This window comes from Protopterus annectens, chromosome 1.part0, assembly GCF_019279795.1.
Source record: "Protopterus annectens isolate FY-2018-M chromosome 1.part0, PAN1.0, whole genome shotgun sequence".
NCBI classification, from domain to species: Eukaryota; Metazoa; Chordata; order Ceratodontiformes; family Protopteridae; genus Protopterus; species Protopterus annectens.
In genome coordinates, this window is record NC_056725.1 from 1289059059 (window position 1) to 1289084210 (window position 25152).

The 25152-nt window shown below is 45.6% G+C and overlaps 1 protein-coding gene across 2 annotated transcripts in view; it reads left to right on the plus strand.

Annotated features, from left to right (window-relative positions):
* Positions 1 to 25152, plus strand: part of LOC122797624 (class I histocompatibility antigen, F10 alpha chain-like) — a 609100-nt gene that overhangs the window by 321589 nt on the left and 262359 nt on the right. The window lies entirely within an intron of this gene.

The window sequence follows — 25152 nt, forward strand, 5'->3', positions numbered from 1 at the left end:
AAAATAAAAATAGTAAAAAGGCAAGCTAAATGATAAAAATTAAATTTTACATTATACTGGCCAGCATACAGACTGATAACAATGGCAGGTAACAGTGACTGCTAAGGGCATAGGCTCTGATGTAGTGGTGTAACTAGGGTATACGCAATTAGGTGTATGCAAATGAGCTAAGTTTACTGAATAGCAAAAGGACACCATGTCTGCAGGTAACAAACTGTGTAAGGGCTGTAATATGGTGCTGTAGGCAGAAGAGGCAGATGACCTGAAAAGGGGGGTGTCATGTTTTGTGTAAGTACATTTAAGCTCAGTAGCTTCTGTTTGCACTCAGCTAAGCACAACTTGTGCTTAGCTAAGCATGCTCATATACAGAGGAAGGCCCTTTCTGCTCAGCAATGTTTACAGTAGCTCCATGGGTTTGCATAGTGCAGTGTGGGGCTTAAAACCACAGGAAATAAAAAGGAAAAAAATGGAAACACCTTTACAAAAGGCAATCAACTATAAATGACTACTAATCCTTCTGGCACTCACACTGACAAACCCCTCAGTAATGCAGCTGGCAGGTGGAATGTATTCATAGTCGGCCAATCACACATGCTGCATCTACAGCACTCCAGTATGCAGACACCCTTCAATCTGATTTTTCCCACATACTCTGCACCACTGGAGTACACACTTGGGAATTTTAACTGACAAAATGATAGGTGCTGCTGCTGCTTTGCTAAATCTGTACATGCTACAGACTGAGGGTGGTGATGAGGATGATGCTGACTACCCTCCCAGACTGAGGAGGAGAAGAATGTTCAGACCCAGGGTAAACTTTCAGGGGCTACATGAGCTGGAGATAGTAGAGCACTACAGAGTGGACAGGGACATACTACAGCAACTCACTGAGCTCTGCTGACCTCACCTCAGACCCAGAGCGAACAGAGGAGAACCCATCCCAGTGCAACGGTATGTGTAGCCTTAAGAATACTAGCTACAGGTACTTTCCAAAGACCTACTGGGACATTATGGGAGTCTCACAGACATCTGCATCCAGGGTACTCCACCAGTTCCTGGATGTCATGCTAAGACATGCCAGTGAGCACATTTATTTTCCCAGCACCCTTGAGAAAAGGACCAGCAATATAAGTCTCTTCCACCATGTAGCACACTACCCAGAGGTACTGGGTGCCATAGACTGCACTCATGTCCACATCAAAGCACCACCAGGTGAAGAAGGTAGAGTGTATATCAACTGCAAGGGATATCACTCCATCAACTGCCAGGTTGTGTGCAATGCCCAGGGCATTATCATCAATGTGTGTGCTGGCAGCCCTGGCAGTTATCATGACTCCCACATCTGGCATGTCACACAACTGTACCAGGTATTTGCCGGTGGGGGGGGGGGGCATCCTGTATGGCCATCTAGTGGGGGATGCTGGCTACACACTGGAACCGTGGATGATGACACCCATCAGAAATGCACACACACACACACACACACACATACACACACATACACACACACACACACACACACACACACACACACACACACACACACACACACACACACTGAAGAATGCCATAATCAGGCACACGCACAAACTAGGAACATGGTAGAGCATGTGTTTGGGCTGCTCAAGTCAGGGTTTTGCTGCCTTGACATATCTGGTGAACCCGGCAGTACTGTCTAGCCACCTGTGCACATACTTTCATAATACGTGCCATGGTACACAATATGATCATGCAGAAATAGCTGCGGCAGAAACATCACAGGGAAGGAGCACACAGCCCCCCACCATTGCCAAGGTCCCCACAGGCACAGGGGGACTCGGAGAAGGAACCCCCTGAGCCTGTCCCTGTAGGCAGACATAGGCATGCCCAGTACACCCTGGCCTTGGCAAAGAGGCAATGCATAGCACATACACTGACACCCTAGAGACCCATGGACTGACACCTCTCTCTGACTCACACACACAGTAAAAAGGATGCCACACACATCACACTACCTCTACCTTACCATGTATAGGCTGTGTACCACATGCATCCGACAGAATCATCCCTCAAGCACTGTCCTCATGTAAGTCACTCTTCTTAACAATAAATGAATGGAGTGGTATGTTGTGGTAGCATATCTATGGTATCACTGCATGTATGCAAGGGAATAGGGTGGCCTACTGGGATAGCAGCAGACAACTGACAGCTATGTGTGACAACAGGAAATGTCTGCCAAATACTGGCTTCCCCAGAATATGCAGTAGTCCCCTACGTGACAAAACCCACTGCAGTATATGTGGGGGGACTAACAAACTGGGGGGTCATAGGTCACATGCATGGATGTCAATGTTGGAGTCCCATACACACCTTTTAGCAAGTCAGCTGTACAAAGCCATAAAGAAATGTGTGGCAAAGGCCCACAAATAAGGACAATGATGAAATATTGCTCTTACAAACTTACACAGTGATATCACAGCAGGTCTTGCAGTTGCATTAACTTTCTGGAGATTAAGAAGTCTGAAACTCAAATGTCTGCCATTACTTTCTATCCTTCGGCCTCTAGTGATATGCCAGTATTCTCAAAGAATGTACAATACTATGCTAAATGGAACCAAAATGTAAAGCAAACATCTGGACAGTCTGTGCAAATGTGTACAGTTGAGAGGTATGCCCTCCTCCCCCAACACATCCATGTTCTCATAGAAATGCAGTAACATTTATGTTTGTAGGGTAATAGCAGCAGACCACACATTCCCACAGCTGTCCCAATCAACTTGATAACTTGTTGCATGTCCATAATATGCAGGGGTCAAAGTGCTATGTATGAGCGTGGTTAATACCGTCAGGAAGTGGGTAGTGCTTACTGCTGGCTGTTGTGGCTTAGCAGTCAAATTACAGTACTGTCATTGATAGGGTCCATGGTTCGAGACTGGCCATCCTCATTATTTTGTATGTCAGCTACACCTATGGTAGGAGTTGTACACACTGTCCAGATGTCCATATTTGTTACTGCAGGAAAGCTGGACAATGGGGGGACAGGGGGCCACACATATAGACAGTACACAGCTTGGAGTAACCTACACAGTGCCTAGTAGAACAGTAGGTTGTGACACATCAATGTGGTGCCAGATTATAAATGGCTGCCACATTATTGTGTTAGTACTGACAACAAGTCACTGGGCACCATCCATACCCCTGGAATGATAGGGAGTCACAGAAGGACCACAAGTATGTCTCCTATATCTGTTCTGCTTGTCATAACATTGCATTTGCCTGACAAACTATTTGCAAAACAATAAAGGCTAATGTGAAAACATCAATGGCAGACAGTGGAGAAGCAGATGTCATACCCATAAGAAAAAGCAAGATAATACCAAACAGGTCTCCAAACTGTCTATGCTTGCCAGAGCAATATTAACACCCTGGTCCCCATGTGTGTGCTTGTGTCTGACTGTCATATATGGCCCTGTCCAGATGTCAGTCTGTGATGGTTTGACAGCTATGGCCAACATATAGCCTTATAATAACATTGCAACACAAACCATCTGAGGATCACAGCAGATGTAGGGGTGCAATGATGGACAACCTGCTATACAGGTACACTCAGAGGTCTGAAGTCCATAACCCTGTGAGTGTGATGTTATGACTTCTACCCCACTCACACCAGAAATACAAATACATAACAGCAGCAACTGTCGACAAAGCCTGTTACTGGACTACAGAAGGGCAAAGAGACACATATAAGGGCAAGGGGAATCATTGGCCAGACAAATGGAGAATGTGCACAACAGAACAAGTTCTGCAGTGACCTAGGTTCCCTGCAGTGTATGGGGTCAGTAAACATCACCTGCAACTACACAACACACACTCACATATATGGAGGTTCTCAACAAAAACAAACCCAAACAAAGGACACCTCAGAGGCAAAAACACATGAGAACTCCACAAACCTCCACACCACATATCATTCATAGTCCACATACCAGTGTCTCGCAACCACTAAAGCCTAACCATAAACCCAACATATTACTCATAGGAGACTCCATTGTGAGACACAGAGATGTGCCTCTCACCAGGCTGCATAAGGACAAAGTCACAGTTACTTGTTTGTCAGGTACCAGTATCCACCATATCACACATGCACTCAAGTCTCTCCACAACAGGTACTGTTATGACTCTGTCCTAGTCCATGCAGGTGTGAACGGCTTTATATGTACCTCCCTGGACTATAGGAAGATAGACATGATTCAGCTTGCTGAATATGTGTCCCATGCAAGTATGTCCCTTGGCTTAAGCAGCATTCTACCATCACCCAAAATGATGCCTCAGTACAAACAGAAAATGATTGACATCAACAATTGGCTTACTTTCTGGTGTCATCCCAGGGGGATCCAGTGCCTGACAGCCTGGGAACATATGATCAACAGACCATGCTGCTGTGCTAGAGATGACTTGTAACTGTCTCACTTGGGCTTTAGGTTTCTGGCAAAGGGTCTTGCTCCCCCATAGTGCCATTTTTAGGGAAAGTCATGCCGCTAAAGTCTAGGAGTCTAAACATGAAACTGCACTCATTGCAAGCATTCTTAACCCTGGAAGATGCTGGTATTTGTGCAGTCACAGAAACCTGGCTCAAAGCTGCGGAGAGAAACCCATCCTTACCTGGTCACTCATCCTATCACACAGCCAGACCCCAAAATAAGGCCAGCAAAGCCAAAGGAGGTGGAGTATAAATATATATTAAATAGACACACACCTCCAGGCTGGTCAAACAGTCTGACACACATGAGACACTCCAGTTACCTGTTGACAAGGCCCCTATTCAAAATATAGGTAGCTAGAGGCCCACATATGTGACTCAGGATGTCCACTCTACCTATTTGGACCTTTACAAATCTACCAAGATTCAACCCTTTACCCTGATCCTGGCTGACCTTAATTACCCAACCATAGATTGGAAAAACTACTCATGCTATAACAGAAATGCACAGAGATTCTCCCATTATATCAATGCAAATGCCTTGTGACAGCTACTTGATACCCCCACAAGATGTGATACATATCTTGGACTTGGTAGTAATAGACATGATTAAACACTGCAGCACCTCTACAATATCATCCTCCCTGGCAGCATCCGACAAAAAGAGTGGTCACTTTTGATATCACCATCCCCCTGACCCTCCTCTAGCTCTGGTAAAAACAGAAATTCTCCAAAGCTGATTACAACCACCTGAGGGATGGTATAAACAGCTGCACAGCCCCCTCCCCCACTTTAGGAATAGGCACCAATGTCCAAATGTACACCAAAGTACTATACAAGCATATATATAGATGCATGGAATCAAGAATACCTGACAGGACAAAATCATCCTCCGCAAGGAAGAGTAAACTTGCCTGGTGGACATCTGCAATAAATAAACTATATAACAAAAGGAAAAAACTGCTGTCCAGGACCAAGCAGGAGCAAGTGCCAATCGGAAGCAATCTCTGCTTAGCCTGAACAAGCAAATAAAAGCACCAGTGAAATCCTCTAAAGGCAACTTCGAGTCCAAATTGTCAATATCTACTAGTGACAATCATAAGGCCTTCTTCACATATGTCTGCAGTCACAAAGGAAGCTCCCAGATCTGTTCAGATCAAGGACACCACATACACAAATGCTGTAGATATAGCCAATCTAGTGGCTGACAGATTCAGTGGAAACTTCTCCCCTCTGTCCCCCCATCAGTAAATCAAGACATCTCCAGTATCTGCCTGCCACCCCTTATCTCTATGGAAGAGGTCATCACTGCCCTCTGAAAGGCAAAAAATGCAGCCTCCATGGGACCTGACAACATCCCAGGCTGCATCCTAAATGAACCCAGGCATGAAGTTGCAGCACCATTAGGCACCCTAGTCAACCAAAGCCTGAGTACCGGCTTTGTCCCAGCCAAGTGGAGGACAGCCACTGTCATCCCTTTACACAAAGGTGGAGTACCCCCGATCCAGGAAATTATAGACACAGGAGCCTAACTACCCTGATCTGCAAGGCCATGCAATGGATTATTATGGACCTCAGTAACAGGGACATTGGCAAACTCCAAATACTCAAATACACACAGTTTGGTCTTGTCAATGGGAGGTATGTTTGTTAAATCTGCTACACTTCTTTGAGACAGCCACCAAAGCCATGGACAAGGGAAAGACGGTGCACATCAGCCAACTTGACTTGGCCAAAGCCTTCTACACTATTCACCACTTGGCAATAGCAGATAAACTCTGTCAACTAGGCATCAATCCATATGTTACCAGATCGGTAGCAAACTGGCTCACTGATAGAACCCACCTAACCTTAATAGGAGTAGCCAACTCAAGGAGTATATCCCTAATGTGCAGCGTACCTCAGGGATCAGTCTTGGGGCCTTGGCTACATGGGATATACTTCCCTGAGGTGCAGGCCAAAAACAGTGGCCTATGGCTGACCAAGTTTGCAGATGACTGCAAGTTGGGTACAGTCATCAATTCCTCAAGTGATGTGGACGTCCTCCAAGAGGGTATCACGCAAACAAATAACTGGTGCCAGAAACATGGCCTCAAGCTGAATGCCAGAAAATGCATCATCATCCCCTTTGGAGAGAGTGACATCCCCACATATTATCACATTAACAACAAATCAGTAGTGAGGGATGCGGCCACCCAAGTTGACAGCAACCTGACGTCTGACTGCCATGTTGCTACCATTGTACGGAAAGCTTTCTACATGACCCACCTCATAAGTAAGGATATCTCATCCAGGGACAAAGAGGTCATATGATCCATGTAGTCTACCCTTATAAGGGCAATTAGTGAGTACAATGCTCCCTTCAGCATGTGCCTCACAAAGCACATGCATCAGTTGGAGAGACCACAGGGATTTCTCACCTGGAGAATCCAGGCCCTCAAACACCTACCCTACACAGATAGGCTAAAAGCACTGTCTCTCTACTTAGTTTCATACAGACTCCTCAGAGTTGACCCCTGTCTGGCATGCAAAGCAATTCAGACCCTGCCTTGATGGGACTGCCGCATATCTGGAAGTCAAGATCCACTCAAGCAACCTATAGGCGCAGCATCAACCTGGTCTGTGATATCAATAGGACTTGTTGGTGTGACAGATATGTGTCCCACAGACTCCCACATTTGTGGAATATACTCCCTGTCCATGTCCCTTTTGTAGTGCACCCTAGATAACTGGATGGGAAACAGAAAATACACTCCTGGGATTCAACCTGTGACCCTGCTGAACAGGGGCTCAGGGTGCTGACATGTTGATCATGGGCTACACTCTTGTCTGCTAGGGTTATAAGGGCCTCAGGGCCAATAGCCTATTAGCATCCTATGAACCTATAAACAAATGTCTGTCAGCAATTCACCACATTACTCTATACTGCTCTGCCACTGACATACCAGGAAATCACAGTGCTATGTAGAATATACCACACATATTATGGAAAACTCTGCTCAGTCCAGTGCACTCTATACCCACACCAGGATATGAATTTCCAGTTGATAAGGATACCACACAACCAGGAGATCGTCAGCCAGTATACCACTGGGGTGCTGGACTGTTTACACAGCTTCATCAGCCAATTGGCTGTAGCCATACCTTTAACTGCCCAGATTTTCAGCTCATGTTTTTGTTCTGTTCCTCATAACATTTGTATTTTTCTGGTAAATCATTGGGATGAGCTGAGGATTTATGTCAGTAAATAATGACATACTTTTCAGTTTCAGACCTCATATCCTTCAGAAAATGTATGCTAAAACAAACACTGTTGCTCTAGCAACTGTCTAAGTTTATAAGAGCAATATTTAAAATATGTCCCTATGTGTGGCAAATTGTCCCCCCACTTTGACAGGCTTTGTCTAGATTTCTAGCACTAAGAGGTTAAGAGGTATGGCTGTAGCACCCAAAACCCTGGACCGGAGTGCAGCTATCTCTGGAATGGACTCCCACTCTTACTGTAAAAGCTCATACTGGGCATGCTCCAACACTTAGAGAATTACAGCCCATGTCTAAACCCACATTGGACTATACAACTGTATTGTGCATATATGTCTTTGCATACAGACAGCTATGTACAGCTTAACTGTCTCTCCCCACACCCATCACACAGGAGTACCCTCCGCTATCTGTAGGTGGCCCATATGTGATATATTTGCATCTGTTGAGTGGGATACAAACACATATATTTGGGCAACATATACAAATATATCAATCGTACACAGGCAGAGACAGGGGAGAGAGATAGAGAGACAGACAGTGACAAAGAGAGAGAGAGAGAGAGAGACGGAGACACAGACAGAGAGAGAGAGAGAGAGACACCCTGAAGGCTTAGCGTGATGTCCTGCTGCAGACAGTTGCACACCAGCTGTAGCTAGTGGCAAGTGCTAGTATGAAGGTGAGCTCCATTGTGTAATAGTAGTGAGGTAGTGGTTGTAATCTGATATCACCCGCCTGTGTATGTGTGTGTGTGTGTGTGTGTGTGTGTGTGTGTGTGTGTGTGTGTGTGTGTGTGTGTGTGTGTGTGTGTGTGTGTATGTTTGTTAAAATATTTTGAGGCCTTTCCCACCCAAAATACACTTCACATTTCCCTACTTTACAAGGCCTGTGGATGTTCATTCACCTTAGAAGTACCTTTGGATACTTATTAGCCTTGTAAGCTCTGTGGTGTGTGCAATAACTACATAGTGCTATAATACAAATAAGTAGATAGGTAGACGTTCTAATCTCAGCAGTAGCAATCATGTGCATATGTGTTTGTTTTTAGATTAAAGTATTTTGAGGCCCTTCCCACCCAATACACTTCCCATTGCCCTACTTTACAAGGCCTGCTGATGTCATTCACCTTAGAAGTACCTTTGGATACTCCACAGCCCTGTATGCATTGTGGTGCATGTTATAACTATATAGCACTATCATGCAAATAACTAGAGGTTCTAATCTCCACACTGGCAAGTGTGTGTGTTTGCAGGTTAAAGTATTTTGAGGCCTTTCCCACCCAGTACACTTCCATTGCCCTACTTTACAAGGCCTGCTGATGTCATTCACCTTAGAAGTACATTTGGACACAATTTAGTTCTGTAAACTCTGTGGCACATGTGATAAGTATGTAGCACTATAGTGCAAATAACTAGATAGGCAGGGGTTCTAATCTAAGCCCTGGTAGTTGTGTATGTTTTTGGGTGTTAGGAGGTTAAAGTATTTTAAGGCCTTTCTTTCCCAAAATACATTTTCCATTGCCCTACTTTACAAGCCTTGCTTATGCCATTCAGCTTAGAACTACCTTCAGACACTCTCCAGCCCTATAAGCTCTGTGGTGTGTGTGATAACTGCATAACACTGTAGTACAAATAACCTGATAGGTAGGGGATCTAATCTCAGCACTGGCAAATGTGTGTGTGTGTGTGAGAAACATATCCCTTGTTTATGTGTGTTGGTTATACCACTTTGAGGCATGTTCCACCTAGTACACTTCCCATTTCCCTACTTTACAAGACCTGCTGATGGCATTCATCTTTGAGGTACCTTTGGACACTGTTTAGTCCTGTAGGCTCCATGGCACATGCAATAACTATGGAGCACTATAGTACATGTAACTAGATAGGTAGAGGTTCTAACTTTAATACTGGCAACTGTGTGTGTGTGTGTGTGTGTGTGTGTGTGTGTGTGTGTGTGTGTGTGTGTGTGTGTGTGTGTGTGTGTGTGTGTGTGTGTGTGTGTGTGTGTGTGTGTATGTGTGTGAGAGAACCATATCCTCTGTGTATATGTGTGTTAGTTATACCATTTTGAGGCCTGTTCCTCCCTGGTGCCCCACCCATTTCATTACTTACAGGGCCTGTTCATGTCATTAACCTTAGATCCACTGTTGGATACTTTCTAGATATTTAAGCTCTGTAGTGCATGCAATAAGTGGGTAGCACTATGGTACATATAAGTAGGTAAGTAAGGGATTGAACTGCAATACAGCCAACTATGCTACTGTATATCAGTGGCTGTGTGTGACGCATAACCCCTGTGGCTGTTGCATGTGTTGGTTATATCATTTTAAGGCATGTTGACCCCCACCCCATGGCATTACTTTAAAGAGCCTATTGGTGTCATCCACCTTACATGCACCATTTTAAACTCTACAGGCCATACCACTCATCTGTACAGATGTATGCAGAATATCCAGATGTTTGCAACATACATGTGGTCTGTGTCTCCTAACAATGGGGTTTTAAGAGAAATCATTGGCAAATGTGTGACAGTTGCTGTAGTTACAGACATGTCAGCTTCGACATCATACCTGTCTGATATTTCATGCTGATGCAAAGTCTGTTACCCTATCACATGTCCAGGTTTGTAAGACCATTTTGTGAGAACTGTCACTAATAGGTGTGGTTTATCCCACCATCCATGAAGGCATTCCCAAGATTAATTGGTGTAAGAGGTTGTGAGTTATATCTCTATATGCAATATGTATGTAGCAGTACAGTATATACTAGTAGGTAGGTAGTGGTTCTAATCTGACAATTGACAACTGTGTAAGTGTATGTGTTTCTGTATGCATAGTCCCTGCATCTGTCTTGCCTGTGTGTATGTGATGGTTATACCATTTTGTGTGCCTGTTCCACCCTGTTAACTCACTCATTGCCAACCTAGTCACTGCATCTACAGATGTCATCCACCTTATAAGCACAGTTACACATTTACTAACACAAAGGCACTGTGGCGCATGCAATAGTCATGTTACTCTGTATCGTACATAATTAAATAGGTAGGTCATCTAATGGGAAAGGTGTCACCTCTGTGTGCATGTGTGTTTTAGTGCATGTCCCGATGCAGCAGAGTGTGTGTGTTTCAGATGGGTCTATCATGTTAAGGGCCTGTGAACCCCCATTGGCAATTCTAACAGCCCCTGCAATTGTCACCTGCTTGAACAGTAGTGGCATACACTGCAACACTATAGTAGCTCTCTGGTGCCTGTGTTATGTATAGACCAGTATCGTTTGCACATCTAGGCAAGTAGAGGTTCTACTATCATCAAGGGCAGGTTATGAGTGTGTGTGTGTGTGTGTGTGTGTGTGTGTGTGTGTGTGTGTGTGTGTGTGTGTGTGTGTGTGTGTGTGCGTGTGTGCGTGTGTGTGTGTGTGCGTGTGTGTGTGCGTGTGTGTTGTGTATGTGTGCATGTGTGTGTGTATGTATATCTCCTTGCAGCTGTCCAACTGTGTTATGGCCATCAGCATACCTCTCAACCCCTCACAGAAAGACGTCTGGTTAAAGGCATATGGAAAAGTGGGTCAAAGACCTAATATTCAGGACAACCATCACATATCGCTGTGACACGCATGGAAAGTAGATGCCAGAACAGGCCATGCATTTGAATGCACTTTCCAAAGGGTATGTGTTGTTACATGACAATATCCGTCATTAATCTGTAATGTTAATCTGTCATGATTTCCCAACAGTTTGCCAGAAAACCACAATGTTATGACACAAGGAAAGAAAATATGTGACAAACATCAGGACAATCTGCAGTCATATGCAGAGATCCTAGGTATGGCCACAATCTGTACCACCCTGCAGGTTGCAGTCCATGTTTGGCAAGGTGTGACCTGTGACAACAACTGTCACAATAAAGAGGTCCCAAGAGTGTAGGACAACAAACATTTCATACAGTTGTCTACTGATTGTATAGAGTAGTTATTGCACATCCGAAGCACCTTAATGTTATAACAAATAGCATATGCTAAGGTGTCACACAAATAAGATGTCATAGTAGCAAACCAAAGGAAGTCTTGTGTGTTGCACTTGCAGTGGGTATGGTATGTCCTACCAGCTGTCACATTAGTGCAAAATGTGTCCCACAGTCCACATTTGACAAGGTGGCAACCACAATCTGTGTCACCTATGTGTGTGCAATATGTAGACATGTGAAGGCCCTGTGGCTACCTGCTGCCCCTAATAACCCACATGTATATAGGCATGAATGCTAACTGCCACCACCGACATACATAGGTACAGCCTAAGGTTGTGTCAACTGTAGGTATTGTGCAGTCTGTCATTGAGCCACAAACACCTGTTAACACACTGCAATGGGCCATACAGTGGGTATGGAATGGTGTCAAGGTCCTGGCATCAAGCTGAAGGCAGACAACAGTGTCAGCATACAGCAAGGACATGTCCCCAGTATTTCCCAGATCAGCACCAACCCCATAAACACACAGACTGCGATGACAGACCTGGGTACTCAGGATGTCAACAATATTGCATGTAGGCAACAAGTAGGGGTAGTGGGCAGGAATTGCTTCAAGAATCATAGGAGGTTAATAGGCTAATGGCCCTAGGGCCCTTACAAGCCTAGCCAAGAGTTTATCCCCCAAAAGAAACCTCAGTCAGCACCTGTTGCCCCTGTCAATGAGAGACACAGGTGAATCCCTGAGACAAATGTGTGGTTTCCCATCCACTCATCAAGGTTGCACTTGAAAAGGGTCAGCAAGGTGCTCTGTTTGACATGTATGGGAAGTCTATTCCAGAGACAGGGCACCCTCTGGGAGACAAACCTGTCCCTCCAGCAGGTTATGTTAATGTCACATATTAGGTCCAGGCCTTTTGAGCCGGTATTGTGTGAGGAGTTACACTTACAGATATGGAGCATCTCCAGTAGGGCAGGGTCCAAGATTGGCTTGTAGGCAAGACACAGATCACCCATGATCAATCTGCACAGTGATAGTGATTTGAGCCTGTCCACATAGGTCAGGTGATGGAGACCATGGATTCTCTTTGTGAGCAATGTCAGTGCCCTTCCCAGTTGGTGCAGATGTTTGGAGAGGTACATCCCAAATGGGGCTTTATACTCAATTAGTGGTCTAATGAAGGAGGAGTACAGAGAGGTAAAAACCTCATTTTTCCTGGATGCAATCCCTTTACTGATGAGATGAAGCAAGTGAAAGTCTTTTCTGACCACTGTTGCTACATGATGGTTGAATGTGAGGTTGTTAACCTGAGTGCCCAGGTCTCTCACCACAGGTTGTGTGCTTAGGGGGTTGCCACTGATGTGGTAATCAGGGGTCATGTTTTTACCAAATGATATGATGATGCATTTTTTGGCATTTAGCTTGAGGCCATGACTTTGGCACCTGTCATTAGTAGCTGTGAGACCCTTTTGCAGTATGTTAACATAATTTAGAAAGTCAATAACAGCACCCAACCTACAGTCATCAGCAAACTTGGTCAGCCACAGGGCTTTTTTCTTTGCCTGTACCTCCAAGAAATAGATGCCAAACAGTAGGGGTCCCAGGACAGATCCCTGGGGAACTCCATTAGTGACAGGTCTGCTATCTGAGATGGGTGTGCCTATTCTGACATTGAGGATCCCGTCAGTGAGCCAGTTGGCCACCCACCTGATGAGATAGGGATTTACGCCAAGTTATGTTAACTTTTCGATGATGCCCGAGTGGGGGATTGTGTCAAAGGCCTTGGCCAACTCAAGGTAAGCTGTATGTACTGACGTTCCCTCATTCAGGCCCTTAGTGACAGTATCAAAAAAGTTGACCAGGTTCAACAGGCAAGGTCTTCCCTTGACGAATCCGAACTGGGTGGGCTCAAGTGCTTTCAAATTGCCTATGTCTTTGTTTATGAGATTCATACTAATACACTCCATGGCTTTGCAGATCAGACTTGTCAACCTAATGAGGTGATAGTTTCCAGGGTCAGTAGTGGCACAACCTTTGTGCAAGGAGATGACAATGGTGGTTCCCCACTCTGCTGGAATGAAGCCAGTACTTAGGCTGTGGTTGAATAGGCTGCCCAATGGTGAAGCCAGTTCTTGCTGGAGATGGTGCAGATTACATCCTGGGATACTATCAGATCCCATGGCAGCTGTATTTTTTTGCCATGGATAGGACCTGTAACACTTGATCTATGGAGATGTGAGATGTGGGACAAGTATCGGGGATGTCAAAATTGCCTTGGGGGGAAAGGGAGTGACATTTGCATTGAACCTATCTGCTAGCAGGTTGGCTAAGCCAACAGGATTAGTGTATGTGATACTGTTAAGGACTCATTTGGCACAAACCTGGCTTTTGCCACGGAGGTTCCTGACATAACTGAAGAAGACTCTATGTGGTTCACCACATAGGTAAAGGGACGTTATCCAGACAAAAGGTGGACATTACCTCTGAATAGTCCTCAGTCAGTACAACAATACATGAGCAGCATGGCCGGTCTGCTATGCACCTATGTAGATATCTGCAGAAACTGTAAAGGCTGTGTTAACACCCACAAAGGTCAGCCATGGCCCTTAGCACCTGTTCCACTCTGACAGCCTGTAATCACTACTGCCCTACTGGTTACCAGACAGGTTGTCCACAAGTGTCTGTGGCATGCCAGGATGGCAATGTTGTGCTCAGTCCTTCAACAGCTGCCCCATGTACGAGAGTATAACTCTGTGTGCATTACCAGTATAAGAGGCCTGACTCGCATATGAGATAGCAGAAACACATGCTGGAGAGTCAAGACTGGCTACCAGAGGCTACCCTGTGTCAGGATTACACTCACTAAACATGTCAAACATAGTACCATGCATGCACTCATTAACTGCATCAAGATTGAGTAGATGGGGAAAAAATACATCTCTCCCTGGGGTTCAGCCTGTGCCCAACAATGGCAGGGGCAACAGGTGCTGATTGATGATTCTGTTGGGGATAAAGTAATGGCTAGGCTTGTGAGGGACCGAGGGCCAGTATTGTAGTAACCTCCTCTGTATCTCTGAACCTGTGGTTCTATGGAACATACAGGTGAGATGTATGAAGGCTGGCTGGCTGTGTCAAGGGGTATGCATGCAAGGTTACACTGTCTGCCCCATTGTCCCTTACACACTGTTGCACTCATACACACTTAGGTAAACATGTACATATACAGCTGTACCTCGGTAGTGAAATGGTCACTGTGTCTCCACTCTGCCATACTCAGCTTCGGTAATGTTAGCAGCCCCCCAGTCTGTATACACATAGACATCTGGAACAGAAACAGAACAAGGTATGTGAGACAACAGTCAGTCAGCAGTACTATCAGCAATAATGCATCATGGCAAAGAGGTGCATACACTTCAATGTGTACCCATGACAATTGCCAGCAGACAGCACCTTGCACAGCATAACATTACTACACTATACTATATTCACCCTGTGCATCAGACCCATAGTAGCATGGCCCTCCATCAATGGTATGGATAACAAGAATGTGGCACAGGTATCATCACATGCACAGGGTGTGGTGTCGGGTTGCCAAAGGCCTAGGCTGGCCCATACAGTTGACATTGTGTGTGTGTGTGTGTGTGTGTGTGTGTGTGTGTGTGTGTGTGTGTGTGTGTGTGTGTGTGTGTGCGCGCGCATGTGTGTGTCTATGTCTGAAGGGGTGGTGTTCAACTGAGCCATGGAGAGAAGCTGTTTGTGTCTGATGGTGACCTGCATGTGATAGTGATGGGTGAGTGTGTGTATCCACACAGTCAAGCCATGTGCTAGCCCTACACAGGGGTATGTTGGACAGCCGTGGACCATACATGGCAGGATGTACAGTTCACCATTTCCAGCCATGGAAACTGGTTCTGCCAGAAGTGTCACTGGCACCACCAAGCCCAAGGCCAGATGTAATATTACTCACTGATGGTGACTGGTGTCTCCTGGATCTGTGTCCCTCATGGAACCACCCAGGACCATGTGCATTTGGCCTGCTATGTTATTGTGAGGACGGGACCCTCTCTTTGGTAGTGCTGGTGGTACTGCCACTACTGGAGTGTGAATGTGCATGGCCATGTGGCCTCTCAGCTGATGTTACTGCTGACCTATGTCCACGTGTCTGACACCCTACTCCCACCACATACTCAAGCACAGACATTGCACGGTTGAGTACTGACAATGTCTCACCCCACTGTCTATCCATAACATCAGCAAAATGATGTACAGCATCACCAATGCTGTGGAGGCCATCATACATGGCAGGAAGTGTTGCATCCATGACTCTGAGCAGCTGTCTGGTGTACCATTCAGAACATGCCTGTGCCTCCATGACAGACCGAAACATGTTTCAGGTGACACCTGCTGTGACACCTTTGACAGATGCTGGATGGCCAACAGTCCTCCTTCAAGCACCCCTGTCAATCCGCCTGTGTGGGACCTGGCCAGTTCTCTGGCTATGGCTGCTGTCAACAATCACAGATGCCATAGTTGCCACACTAGCCTGTTCGATGCCACCACCCTCTGACTGTCCAATATCTGTGGCTGCTGGGCACTGGGTATGTGTGGGCATACTGACTGTGTGCGGGGACATTGTGGCTGGAAGTGGGATGTCAACCAATGGCAGAGATTCAGCCCCCAACAACCCCACCTGTGCCTCACTATGACCATCATCATCATCAGAGTTCAATAAGACACTGACATCAGGTTGTGAGGGGAGAGACACCAAGCCCCATGTTCACCTGTGAGGGGAAGAAAACAAATGTAAATTACTACCTGCACTATAATGTTTTCTGATCCACACACACACACACACACACACACACACACACACACACACACACACACACACACACACACACGCACACATACACACACACACACATACAGATGAGGTGGCACAAAGGCATTATGCATAGCACACTTTCTGAATGATGACATGCATGACACATAATCAGACCACAACAGGCACACTGTGCAAAGGCCCTCAACAGCATGCAGTGGAGTTATGTACAGTTAATGTTGCTGCTACTATATACCTGTAAGATACATGAAGACTGGGAGTATGTGATGCACCTTCACCTAACACACAGTGCACCCATGTGCACAATACTAATGTACCCCTGTATAGCACAGTGGCTACACCTATACAAGTGTATGTGCCAATATGTTACCACACCTGTGAATAGGCTTCTGTGATGACCAATGTGATGCACCGCAGTTAATCCCACCACAAGTGCACATGCACATATTGCAATATGGCTAAATGTAACAGTTGTGTGCATGGAAAACTGGCTGCCCTTACCATGCCTAGGGTATTGCTGAGCCACAACAAGACAGTTCCACACTCACCGGCATCAGGTAGCTGTTCCCCATCCACACCAGAGGGACCTATGTAGTTGTCAGCACACACACATGTAGCATTGGTACAGGATAATATGCATTTCTGAACATGTACCCTACAAGCTGTGATACTACCCAATTTGCTGACATTCATAATAGCTGTGCACTTGTGTGCCTTACAAAACCCCACCCACAAATGGAGTTTGACCCGATATATGCGTCGAGATATGCAAAGGCTGCCATTATGATTGCTACAGTATTGAAGTGATGTCCACTGGGGCCTTACCTGGATGCTCCTTGGCTGTTGATTCTGTGCCACTCACCTCCACAGCATATGTTGACATTGTTTCCTGGGATGCTGTGGCTGCACCAAGGTTGACGAGGAACTCCTCCTTGGCTGTCAGTGGTACTTACATAGCAGGCCCTCCACCTGTGCCAGCATGGTCCCTGGCCACAGCTGCAGCCCACTGCCATGCATTATGAATGAGGTCAGTGGCATGGTGTTGGACCTGTTCATAGGTACTGTCGCATTGGCCCCAGATTGTTCACAGTCACTACCAGTTCTGCCCACAGGGCAGTGTGTTCCTGCAGGTTTTGCCGGCTCCTTCCCAACAGTACCTTGTGATGTGATTCAAGAGAAATCTGGATGAGTGGATGGCAAATAGAAAGTTCACCCCGGGGATCACTCCAGTGGCTGTACTTGTTAGAGGCACTGTGATCTAATGTCAGGTGGCACAATGCCAGGGCACTTCTAAGGGCTATGCTTGTAAAGGCTCCAGGGCCATTAGCCTAGTACACACCTATGAACCTATGAGTCAGAGTGCATCAATGAGAGCTGCAGTCTTGGCTTCTGAGAATGCCGGTTGGCATTTGAGGTACATCCCACCTGAAAGACATGAACAGAGAAACACATCACAGGACCGCATACATTGGCCACTATTATGTACAGATCCTGCACATCCACTTTTGCTAGCACTATCTACTACTAAAACTCACATCATACCCCTGCCATCTATCAGCATAGTATGTGTATGGGTATTGTAACCATACTGTCATTACAGCATGCATTGCCCTCCTGATCCTGATGTTTCATGTTCCCCCCAATGAAGACCATTAATGTACATAATCCTCCATTCATCATTCACATCAGACAGCACATGCAGCAGCTGGGGACATCTCAGAGGTTCTCTACCAGGGAATACTAGACTATCAAACATCTACCATACATCTATAGGCTATAAGGCCAACCCTCTACCTGGTGTCATACATATTCCTCAGGGGTGACCTCACTCTGGCATACCAGGCAATCACAGAGTCCACTTTGCTGGGACTGCTGCACGAGTGCAAGTCATGCTCCACTCTGTTAACACACACACACACACACACACACACACACACACACACACACATGCACACGCGTACACACGCACACGCGCACACACACACACACACACACACACAACCTCCACCTGGTGAGTGACCTGGACTGGCCTTGTTGGCGGCTTGGATGTGTGTCCCACACAATCACCCTGTGGTGGAATGGGCACCGTGTCCACATCAGGCAGGGTAGCTACCTACACCTTTGCAGGCGTAAACTGGTCAACAGGATGGTTAACAGCACATACACCCTTTGGATACGACCTGTGTCCCTGTTGGATGGGGGTGTCAGCTGCTGCCTTGCATACACATGGGCTAACATGTGGCCTAGAGATATGGCTGCTCAGGGCCCATAGCCTAGTAACCTTGTATAGTACCAGGAATACCATAAATAGCATGACTGCTGTGACAGACTGTATTGTTATGTGTCCACACACATTGCTGCCATCAATTGCTGGGTGTCCCCTATGGGCAGCGTTACAGTACCATGTCATCCGGACTACATCCCAAAAATATGTGAGTGCTCCTACATGTGCATGTGGACATTCCTGGAGCATCTAAGCTACACAATAACTGAGAGCAGTGCATATGCGTTGTAGGGTGGCCTCCTCCTAGGTGTCTGACATCTGCAGTACCCAGATGTACACATGTGCCTGATAGATGTAGACCCCCTTGCCAGACAAATGTGTATTTCCGGACTCCAGTTGGACAATACATGATGGTTGTCCACATAGTTTGGGGAATGTGTGTGCGACATGCCAAACCCCTGGGGACACAGTAATGGTGCCTGAATATCTGGCACTGTATCCATTCCCTTTCAATGTATGCTCAGTATGTCTGAACTGTTGCTGACCCAGTGCCAGCATCCACACAGTACTAGCACCTATAACCTGCTGTCCTGCTGTAGGGGCTCACCAGGTATGCTAGCCATAGGTGTCAGGCATACAGGTGTGGAGTACACACTCACCTAGCCATAGTATGTCAGGAATGGTCAGGGAGACCTGGACAATCTGTGAAATAATCCTGTATGAAATTGGCAGACTGAGAGGGGCTCAGTGATGATATATGATGTAATATGCCAGCTGTATCCACCAGTATGTACTGTCAGTGTGATGCCCCTGCACTGGACCAGTCATCAGGGAGCCTCAATCCTCACCACTACCATCAGTGAGGGATGTACACAATGGGAGGTTAACAAGTACATGCACAGTAAAGTACAATTACCCTTCAGTGCATACAGAGATCACAGTCAGTCTGGGGCTGATTTCTCCCTCTCTCTCCAGATCCCCAATAACACTCCTCACTGGCACAGCTATATGGTTAACATCTCAGCAGAGCGGTCAAGCCAAAACATCCATCACCCTTTCTGTCCAACCAGTACTTTGTGTCCCTGACCATGTAGCTGACACACACACACTTTGAGATTTGATTTATGAATCACACACACGATACAGCCACATCTACACACACACACACACACACACACACACACACACACACACACACACACACACACACACACACACACACTCCTGGGAAAGGCTGGCACAGGTTTATGAGCTATGAGCCCTTCTGCCCAGACTTTAAAGTAGTTCTGACTGCCACAATCCAGCTCTTTACCAGCTACTGTAAGGCCCTCACCAAAGGGTGACGAATCCTACTGTGTGATGTGCCTATCAGCAAAATGTTAAGTGTGACCAAGACCAAGGCTATTGGAGTGGGCTATACAGTGTCACCAAATACATATGCAAGTACTGTAAGTGCTTACTTAGTTCTATACAGACCAGACACAATTGCAAGGTTTACCTATATTTAATAACAACTAATAAAGGAACAAGACAATACTCAGTCAATACAGTAACTACACAGTTCAGACTGACAGGGAATAATTTAAAATTACAGGACAATCTGAAATAAATACAGCAAACATCTAAAGTAATAGGTTCATAGGTTCATGGGATGATACTAGCCTATTGGCCTGTAGGCCCTTATAAGCCTAGCCAAGATTTTCACCCATGTTCCTTCAAAGTCAGCATCTGTTTCCCCTGTCCAACTGGGATACAGGTGGGATCCCAGGGGTGTATTTTCTGTTTCCCATGCAGTTGTCCAGCTTCCTCTTAAAGAGGGCTAGAGAGCTACTCTGCTAGACATGGAGAGGGAGTATATTCCACAGATGGTGGAGTATTTGGGACACAAATCTATCCTGCCAGCAAGTACTATTCATGTCACAGGCCAGGTTAAGGCCTTCCATGCAGGTTGTGTGAGTGGGGTTTGTCTTATGGATATGCAGCAACTCCATCAAAGCTGGGTTGGAAATGGCCTTTTATGCCAGACACAGGTCACCTATGATCAGTCTGTATGAGACTGAGTAGAGGGACAGGGCTTTTAGCCTATCTGTATAGGATAGTGTTTGAGACCCTGGAGTTTCCTGGTCAGGAACCTCTGTGGTCTCTGCAACTGCTGCATGTGCTTGGCAAGGTACAAGCCAAAGGAGGCATTGTACTCAATAATGGGTCTGATAAGGGAAGCGTATAGGGATGTTATGTCCTCCTGGTTCCTGGATGACATACCCTTATTTATGAGGTGGGCCATGTAGAAAGCCTTCCATACAATGGTGCCAACATGGTAGTCCACTGTCAGGTTGCTAGCAACCTGGGTACCCAAGCCCCTCATGTGACTGATTGCATGCTTAGCACATTGTTATTACTGTCATAATTAGTGTGAATGACATTCACCCCAAAGGGGTTAATGATGCCTTTCTTGGCATTCAGTTTGAGGCAATGATTCTGGAACCAGTCATTAGTTTATGTAAGGGCCTCTTGGAGGATGCTCACATCACTAGGGGAATTTAAGACGGTGCCCAGCTTGCAGTCATCTGCTGTCATCTGCAAACTTGGTTAGTCACAGACCACTGGTTTTGACTTGCACCTCAGAAAAGTATATCCCAAACAGTAGAGGATCCACCGCTCTTTACAGGCCTACTACTAGAGGTGGCTTCCCCTACTTTTACTGAGTGAGTTCTATCAGTGAGACAGTTAGCTACCCATCTGGTAACATATGGGTTGATGCCTAGCTGGGAAGGTTTATGTATTATGGCTGAGTGGAGAATAGTGTCAAAGGCTTTGGTTAGGTCAAGGTAGGTAGTGTGCACTGCCTTCCCCTCGTCCATGGCTTTGGTGACTGCTTCAAAGAAATCAACCAAGTTTAACAGGCCTGATCTCCCTTTGGCAATACCAAACTGTGTGAGATTAAGCATTTGGAGGTTGCCAATGTCCCTGTTTATAAGGTCCATGATAATGCATTCCATGGCCTTGCAAATCAGGATAGTTAGGCTGATGGGCCTATAATAGCTTGGGTCAGTGGAGGCTCCACCTTTGTGCAGAGGGATGACAGTGGCTGTCCTCCATTCATCTGAGATGAAGCTGGTGCTCAGGCTTTGACTGAATAGGGTGTCTAATGGAGCTGAGAGCTCATGCCTGAGTTTATGTTAGATACAGCCAGGGGTGTTATCAGGCCCCATGGAGCCTTTAACTTTTTGTCTTTCAGAGGACATTAAGGACCTGCTACATGATAATGAGGGGAGTGGGGCAGGTGCTGGGGACGTCCTGGTTTACTGATGGGTGGACAGGGGTTGAGGTGTTCACCGAACCTGTCTGTCAGCAGGTTGGCTATATCTATGGTGCATATGTATGTGGTGTTATTGACCACCAGTTCAGATCAGATTTTGGTGTTGCCTCTGAGATTGCAGGCATATGTGAAGAAGGTCTTGTGATTGTCCTTGGTGGATGTGGCTAATTTGGACTCAAAGTTAGCCTTAGAGTAATTCACCAGTGACCTTATTTGGTTGCTACGACAAAGGAGAGATTGCTTCCAACTTGGCACCTGCTCCTTTTTGGCTCTGGACAGCAAATATTTCCTTCTATTATAGAGTTTGTTTTTGCTGCCAGACAGGTTTACTCTTCCTTGAGGGATATGAGTTAGTTCTGTCAGGTATTGTTGGGTCCATACAGCTATGTAGGTGCTCATATAGTTTTTTGGTGTAGGCTTGGACATTACTGCTATTTCCAACTGAAGGGACAGTGGCTGTGAAGCTGCTTATACCTGCTCTGAGGAGATTGTAATCAACTTTGGAAAATCATTTTTGTTTGACCCTGACAATGGGGGTGGGGGTCAGGGGAGATTGTGACTGCAAAAGTGATGGCTTTATAGTCAAATCTTACCAAGGAAGATGACACTGTAGGAGTTCTACAGTGGCTACTCATTTTGGTTAGGACCAGGTACAGGATATTTCCACCTGTTGTAGGGGTGTTGACCAACTGATTCAATGCATTGACATTGACAAAGCCGAGGAATCTCTGTGCATTCATGTGTGGGTAGAATTGGTCTTGCAATCTATGGCTGGGTAGTTAAAGTCACCCAGGATCAGGGTAGAGGGTTGAATCTTGATGGATTCAAGTAAGTCCAGATAGGTGGAGTGGGTGTTCTGAGTCATGGCTGGAAGTCTGTAGCTAGCTATGTTTTGAATAGGTGTTTTGTCAACAGTTAATTGCACTTGGAGTATCTTCTGTGAGTCAAACCATTTGACCAGCCTGGAGGTTTGTATGTCTATGAGGAATATTGAAACTCCACCTCCTTTGGCTTTGTAGGCCTCCATTTGGAGTCTGGAGGTATAGTAGGATGAGTAACCTGGCAAGGTTAGAGTGCCCTCCACAGCTCTGAATCAGGTTTCAGTGATTCCACAAATGTCATTATTCTCCAGGACAAGGAATGCTTGCAATGACTGCAGTTTCATGCTAAGACTCCTAGCATTAGCAGCATGACCTTTAAAGTTTGTTTATAATAAGTTTTCATGCTGGTAATTTTGTGATCATGACTTTGCCTAAAAAGGCACTATGGGGGAGGCAAGTGTCTTTGCCAGATGCCTAAATCCCAGGGGAGACAAATGAAGGCCATCTCTGGCAAAACATTGTGGTCTGTCAATCATTTACCAGCTTGTGACTGAGGCAGCAAGGATTCTAGGTTCTTAATGGGATTGCATCTCTCACATATTGTGTTCCTAGGTGGTAGTAGTAGAGAGTTGTCTGTGTACATAAGGCAGTTACTACACTGTCTCAGGATGCCCATATCAAGCAGACTAGCAAGAGAAAACACAGGAAATTGCCCATCCATGGTTATCAGGACAGTGCAGTGGTGCAGCGGTATTATTGTCACCTCACAGCAAGAGGTTCTCCAGTTTGATTCTAGGCTGGGGTGCCTTCTGTGGGGAGTCTGCATGTCCTCCCTGCATTCATGTGAATTTACTCTGGGTGCTCCAGTTTCCTCCCACATTTCAAAGACATGCGTCTGGAGCATTTCTCCCTGAGCCTCCACTGAAAATTGGCTTTATTCCAAGTCAGACTTTCCTGGTAAATAAATGTTAAATAAATAAAAATAAATAAATCAGAACCTGTGGAAGATAGGTCAGGGACAGTAGAGTGGGTACTATCTGAGGATAGTACCTATAGGTGTGGGTATGGCTGGATAAAATCAATACAGTAGCTGCAGGCGAGGGCCTCACTCACACAGGAGTGCTGGTAAGGGAAAAATGAAACTGAGATACCTTGCAAAGGGTTAAAACAGCACACAACCACAAACCCACACAGATGCTGGGTTTAAATACCACAAAACTAAAGTAAAATAGGAACACTGGGACTGACCAATCAACCCTTGTCCCTGAGCTCTTAGCTCAACACCCTATGCCAGACTAGTGCTAACCAGTTCACTTACTCCCAGTAAGTGCAGGCAGGCCCTGGCCAAAACAAGATGGCATAGCAAGAAACATGGGAATCACACAAACAGATGTGAATACAACAAAACCTGTAAGCAGACTATGCTAAAGATATTTAAACTCTGTTTAGGTCAGTTTAACACAGGTGAACAGATACACACTTAAATATAAAAGTAGCAAACAAGAGCAAAATGAATTAAACAGATTAACCAATTATCCAATACTAAAGCTCAAAACTGAGCTCTGTTCCAGCAGTTTTCATTCACACAACTTCTAACTGCACACTCCTGACACTAGGGTGCAGGTGAACCCTCTCCAAAAAAGATGGCCTGGATTAGTGCTCAAGTTATACAAACAAAGCAAGATTCAACAGGTCAGGATCTAGTCTATGCAACAGCAAGCAAGGCATACCAATGTCAGAAAGAAACAGTTCAAATAAGCAGTCACAATAAGCCTTTAACCAGTAATTTCTAGCTCAGAAGGGCTTAATCTACCCTCTCCTTCCACAACAGTGTAGACCACAAACCTTCTTAATGTAAAATAACTGTCCTGAAGCCCAAGTGCTTAAACAACTAAGACAATATTAGAATAACAGACACTAAGCTTTCATCCAGCAAATCCCAACTTAGAAGGATGTAAGCTACCTCTCCTGCCACAAGAGTGCAGACCACAATCCTTCTTAATGTAAAAGAAATCGCCCTTTAGCCCATATGCTTAAACCAAAAGGCTTAGAATAACAGTTACAATTACACCAGGCTACTAACAAGCAGTAATAAATGCAGCAGAATATGTGCAATTGAGTCATTTTAAGAACAGGCAGCAAAAGCAAATTAAAGTAATAAACTAGGAAGAAACACAAATACAGTAACTTGTTTTTTGTTTTTAAGTTACGTGGGAAGGGATGAAACACGATAATTTTAAGTTGAAAAACTAAGGGGGATGGGCCC